The sequence below is a fragment of the Vicugna pacos genome, chromosome 16 (genome assembly GCF_048564905.1).
Source record: "Vicugna pacos chromosome 16, VicPac4, whole genome shotgun sequence".
In the NCBI taxonomy this organism is placed as follows: domain Eukaryota; kingdom Metazoa; phylum Chordata; class Mammalia; order Artiodactyla; family Camelidae; genus Vicugna; species Vicugna pacos.
In genome coordinates this window covers 45,112,975-45,118,974 of record NC_133002.1, presented here as the reverse complement: position 1 = coordinate 45,118,974, position 6,000 = coordinate 45,112,975, and the positions used below count along the sequence as shown (strand labels likewise).

Below are 6,000 nucleotides of genomic sequence, written 5' to 3'. Positions count from 1 at the left end.
CGGCCGGCCCGCGGCCTCTCTTCTCTTTGTGAGCGCCCCCTTCCCAGGGGTGGTGGTGGTGGCGGAGAGCTGTGCGTGGGCCCGCCCGCCGAGGGGCCGCGGCGGGGGACCGAGAGGGCCTCGGCTGTGTGAGGACGGGAGGCGGCCGAGGCCCGGGCCGGTTCCCCCGAGGCGGCGGCGGCGGCGGCGGCGGAGGCTCCCGGCACTTCCCCGCGCCATCTTAACTGAGCCCAAGCGCTGAGGGCGCCTCCTCGACCCCGGTCGTCCCCTCGCCCCCCCCCCCCCGCCCCTTGTCGCAGAGCTTGGGCTGGGCGGCTTGCTGGGGCCCCGGGGGGGGGGCGGCGGTCTGTCGCCTGGCCCCCTCCTCCTCCTCACTCCTCGCCCTCCAGCGTAGCAGCTACCCGGGCGCTGCAGGGGGCTGCGGCTGTCTACTCCGCCCCAGACCAGTCGGCGAAAGGGTAAGGGCACCTCTGCTTTGGAAAAGGGAGACATGGAGGGGGCGGGGAAATTCGGCCCACTTGGGCCGCTGCGCGGAAGAAGGGAGATGGGGGTGGGGGTAGGGAGAGGAAGACAAGGAGGGTCTGTGAGTCTGTGGGTGGGGTGAAGAAGCTGGCGAGCTGGGCGCCCTCCTGTTTCGAGGGGCATGAGCAATTACATTCCTCTTTCCTGAGGGTCACCGGAAGGGGTGGTGGAAGGGGTTGTCTCGAGGAAGGTGTGGCCCTCCTAGGGAGACTGGGTTGATAATGCACCCCGATTTAAAGGCGCGAGGTCCCTTTCCCTTCAGATCCCTCTGCTCCTCCCTCTCCTCCTTTGTAGTGTCTGTATATTCTTGGGAAGGGACACTGCTCTGGGTAGTCTGCTGGGTGGATTCCGCACCCCCTCTCAGGAAATCTATACCCCTCTTATGTAGGGGTGATGGAAGCGTTTCTCTCCCCCTACCCTTCCCCCTTCCCCATCCTTTAGTCTGCTGCAATGCTGCAGAAGTCCAAGGCAGTTTCTTCATACACAGGCCCGTGTATACAGTGAAGGGAGGGGGAGCAGGAGAGGGAAGTAATGGCGCTTCCCTTGGAAAGGTTACCCCCTTTCCTTTGGTTTTAAATCGATAACAGTACTGGTTTAATACTCTTCCCCTGAGATCTATCCCTGGGAAGTATATCTGTTATTGTTGGGGGATATGGCCTCTCAAGAGGGACTCTGCCATGTTAGAACAGTTATGATCTCTCTCTAGCTGTCTCTATTTCAAACACTGGATTGACTTTTTTGTGTGTATATGAGCGTATTCATGTTGGGTTTTCGTTAGGATTTAAATAAAATAATTTTGTACCCCTTCATTTACCTGAGCTTTGAATTTTGAGGGTTAATATAATTTTGTATAACATTGAAATTGGAATTTTCTGAAAATAATTAGGTTACAAACCTTTCTGTAGCAAATACTTTGTTTCTTAATATAATGAAAAAATGTTAAACATTGATTTGCCTCATTATGCTGTGTTAGTGTCTATATTCTGTACTCAGTAAATCATTTTTCCACTTCTTTTTCTTCGTATCATATTTATTTAAAACAAATCATGTTATCTGATTTACAGTAGTACTTGTTGTTTTTGTTTAGTAGAGTATGAATAAATTAAAAAATTTTTTTAACATTCTGAAAGTATGTTGCCAAGTTTTTTTTGTGACCTAAGAGTAGTTTTGAAGTCTACAGTTGATGCTTTTTTCTTTAAGTATTTAGATTTACTGAAGTGATTTCAAAATGTTCCATATATGAATATTAATATAACTAACTTTTTCACGAAGTGTTCTGAAGGTGACTAAGTACAGAGATCATGTCTTGACATTTTACTAACAAGCTGTATTTGCTGTTTAAGTTTTACTTAATGGATGACTTATTTTTAAATAACTCCAAATGCCATTTACATTTTATGTTGTCGATCAGAGCTTTTTTGGTGTGTTTGTTGCATTTTGAAACCTGTTTTAATGTTTAAAGTTGTTAGTGGCAGTAGTGTTGAGCGCTAATTTAGTTTCTGTTACCTTTTTTCATGATTTTGATACGGGGACACATTAATGGTATCTTAAATCAATTTTATTGTTATTTTTCCTCAGCAAATGGAATTCTTGCTTTCCTTATTCCCTTTTGATTTTTATCTGAATTTATTTTAACTTAAACAGCACTTCTCATTTGAATCTTTATTTCTTTGCACCAAGCTGCATGTTGTGTGTAATTTTCCCCTATATGGCAAATTATGCTATAAAGTCTAATTCTGTATGTTATGGTTTGTTGATAAGTAATTCATATATACTAGCATGTATTAACCCAAGCAGACTGTCTGTTAAAAAAGTGACTGTTTTTGTCTTGGGCAGATGCAGGTAGAGAGGATTTATCAATAAGGGTTTCAAAGGATATAGGTTAAACTACTTCTGTATTTCAGTATGCTCGAACTAAGAGGTGCTCTTTAGAATAAAAACCCTTTAAAGTAGTTGGAGTTCTGCTAAAAGTGGTAAAACTTTATTCATGAACAATTAGAGAAATTCATTATTAAGGAAAAACTGCTAAGGGTTATTTCAACAAACTTCTGATGCCACTGTCAGAGTACTGAGAGCCGTTAGCTGGAGTTGGTTGATTCCAGATTAGTTTGGTACCTCTTGTGTTTCTAATAGTTCATCTACAAAATGGCAGTGTAAATCACTTCCTGTTCTTTCACAACTGACTCTTTCTCTGGATTCCCTTTTAATGACTTAATTTTTGGCATTCTGGTATCTGATTTGTTAATTTGGTTAAAATTCTTATGTTTTATAGATTGAAGAATTTCTAAGAATCAGTTGGATTTAAAGGCTTGGATAGTCTAAGATTATCTTGACAGTAACTAAACTTCCTTGAAAATTAAAAAATAGTTTCTCAAACTGATTTAAACTGAGAGGTTTAAAAGAAATACAACAGTGTACAGCACCAAAAGTGTGAGTGAACTGAATAGAAGATAATTACTGTATTTTCTATTATACAGATTTTGTGAGAATTGTAAATATGGCAATTAATTGTTAATTATAAAATAAGCTTTCTGTATATCAAGGCATATACATGATGTTTGGTCTCATCTTACGATGCCAGCCCACTAGTAAGAAACAAACTGTTACTTACAGAATACCAGAAGGACTGGATACTTTTAACTAACTCATAAAAAATGTAATTTATTTTAAGAATTTGCTAGTACTTAGTTGATATGAATACTTAGTAAATCCAGAAGTTATCTAGGGGGCCAACTGACATTGAAATTAGAGTTGAGATTATCTGTTATTCACATTACCTGGAGATAAATTCTGTGTTTTTCATTTGACCACTTTGTATCTTAAAATCAGTTAATTTTCTCCAGTGTCTCTTTGGTTATCAGTAGTCTGTTATAATAATTGCAATCATACTGATTTAACCTTTTAGAAATTAGGAGCTTTCTTGTATGTGTAATTTAAGGGCTGCTCTTCAGTTCAGAATCATATATGAATGATTCTCTTCTAAAAACTGTCAATTCTGTAGTCAAGCCTTGCATAAAATTGAGATTGTTCCATTAAACAGTGACAACATATATTCGTCTGCCTTTAAGTTTCTGTATTTGTTTATGGCTGTATTTTTTTTTATATTCTTCAGGATTTCAAATTGTAAAATGTAAGTGAAAAAGATACAAACCTGTATTATTTCATTCCATTATATTTCCATTGTTGGATTAAAATATTTAAATTTTTAATGATAAAAATTGATATTTAATATCATTAAATATGTCTTATACCTTCTTTAAAATTCCTCATGAATTCAAAGTTGTGTGGAGGGACTAGAAACAGTTATTTTCAATTGGGACGTATCTGTCAACATTTGGTAACAGTTATTTCTGTATCTGTTTCTTCTATTTGTGCTAGAAGCAGACTTTTTGTTCTAAAATACAGTCTAAGGCTGCATCTTCTTACCTAGTAACAAAATTAAGTGACCCATAACAGGTGGAAAGGTTTTTCACAATATAAAGTACTTGATATGTAAATAATATTAATAAAATTCAGGTTACTAAGTACTTAGCATAATAGATAATATAGGCTGTTAAAAATTCCAGTGTCAGTGATATTGTTATATAAACATAATACATTTCATTGGCCTCTAACTTACCTTTAAAACTGAGAAGGGGTTGATTTTTCCTTTTGATAAAATTATTCAGTATGATAATGTGTGGATTTAGAAATAGATGAATTACTTCATTTACAAAGACATGCAAAGTTTAGTTTCCTAGAAAAGCATCAACAAATAAAATAATGGAATAGAACAAAATATTCTGACCTGCAGCCACCAGTAATAAAACTGGCACTTAATATATCTTAATTTCACCATTTATTAGTGTATAATTTCTTTATGTAACTTTTTAAGGCCCACTTTCCCCGACTATAAAATGAAGATAGTGCCTACTTTATAATGTTGTTAGGTTTAAATGGCATAACCCTTGTTAAGTACTTAATGTCTTGCCTTATACATAGTAAGCACTCATTTATTAAGCGGCTATCACACATTAACGGCTTAATAAATGTTTACAAATGAAGATAGGGAGTCTAGTATTTGAGAATGAATTGCATTCCATAATTTTGATTTGAAGTTGGATTTATACATTTGGAGCGCAACATAGTATTTTTGATAGAAGTGGTTGGAATTTCTAACCAAGGGTAGCTTACATACTTTTGTATCTATAATAGACTGCAGTGTAGTTCTACAAGAGACTTTCTTTTTCCTTTGCTGAATATAAAACCTGTCCTAAAGAACAAAATTTCCTTTCCCTTTGGTACTTCATTTGTTTAGTCTTTTGGTATCACACTTCCTCCTCCTGGAGCTCTTTTCACCATCCCTGACTTTGAGAGAATCCAAAATACTCTTGCTCTCCTAAGTTTTTTCTTTTTTCTTTTTGTAGGTATCTTTTGTACATATACCTTCACCTTGAAAGTGCTTTATATTCCACAGTATATTAATTCAGCAAATGCTAAATGATTATTATGTGCCAATAAGGCATGGTCCCTGCCCTGGAGAATTCTGTCTTCTCATTTTTTCCGCTTCCTAAATAATTTTCTCAAGCTGGATATTCGGAGGAAACCAAGGACCTTTCTGTGGTTGTCAGTGCCTCTAAGCCAGTGCTTTTCGAACTTTAGATTGTGACCCATTAGTGGCTTGTGAATTCAGTTTAGGTGGGTTACAATGCCAGTTTTTTTTTAATGAAAAATAATGGGAAATATCAGAGTGTGTTGTGTAAGTGCGGGTAAGCATTATAAAGGGAAACTTTTTGGGAGGCTGTATTTTTATGTTAAAAATTCAGTATACCCAGTTAAATTCTTTTTGAAATTTCTTTTTGAACTCATACTTTTTACTTCTGACTCATGTTGCTGAAGCTTGTTTTTTCTTTTTCCTTCAACTCTACTTTCAGTCTTTCCTTATTCTAGTCTCTAGTCTCTTTGGTAGTTACATTGCACATATTTACCTTTCTTAGGTCTCAAAGCTTATAGGGTACTGAGGACTCCATCTAATATATCCTGACAGGATACCAGCAGTTTTGGGTATGATGATAATTTCTGAGGTTTTCAAATTGGGGAACATCCTGTGTGTCTTAAGTGAAGTTTCTCATGAATTGCAGAATTTATTTTTAAAAAAGAAAACTTTATTTGGAGCGTATTAAGAAAATATCTTTTATTTCAATTTGGGGCATATATGTAGATTTAATTTTAAAAAATTGCAATTGTATTTTAATAAGATTTATTATGTGGCTATTTAAATGTATTAAATATGTATATTAAGTATATTTTTAAAAATTTCAATGTGTTTCAGTGCATTACATCTAGTGGTATCCTTATGTTTTGGTTGATGTTTTTATTTTTAGTTCACTTATGGTTGTAGTTATGAGTCTCTAGTTTGTATTTTGAATTGATTTCTTTCAATTTATTCCCACTGAGACTGAAAAGTTTCAGAAAAAGTTGATGAACAGCATTACTAAA

At 37.0% G+C, this 6,000-nt stretch overlaps 1 protein-coding gene across 1 annotated transcript in view; it reads left to right on the top strand.

Annotated features, from left to right (window-relative positions):
• Positions 1–290: 290 nt before the first annotated feature.
• Positions 291–6,000, top strand: part of TAOK1 (TAO kinase 1) — a 119,890-nt gene continuing 114,180 nt past the window's right edge. The window contains exon 1 of the mRNA XM_006214397.4: positions 291–458. The gene's annotated coding sequence lies outside the window, so the exon portion shown is untranslated. The remainder of the gene's footprint in view (positions 459–6,000) is intronic.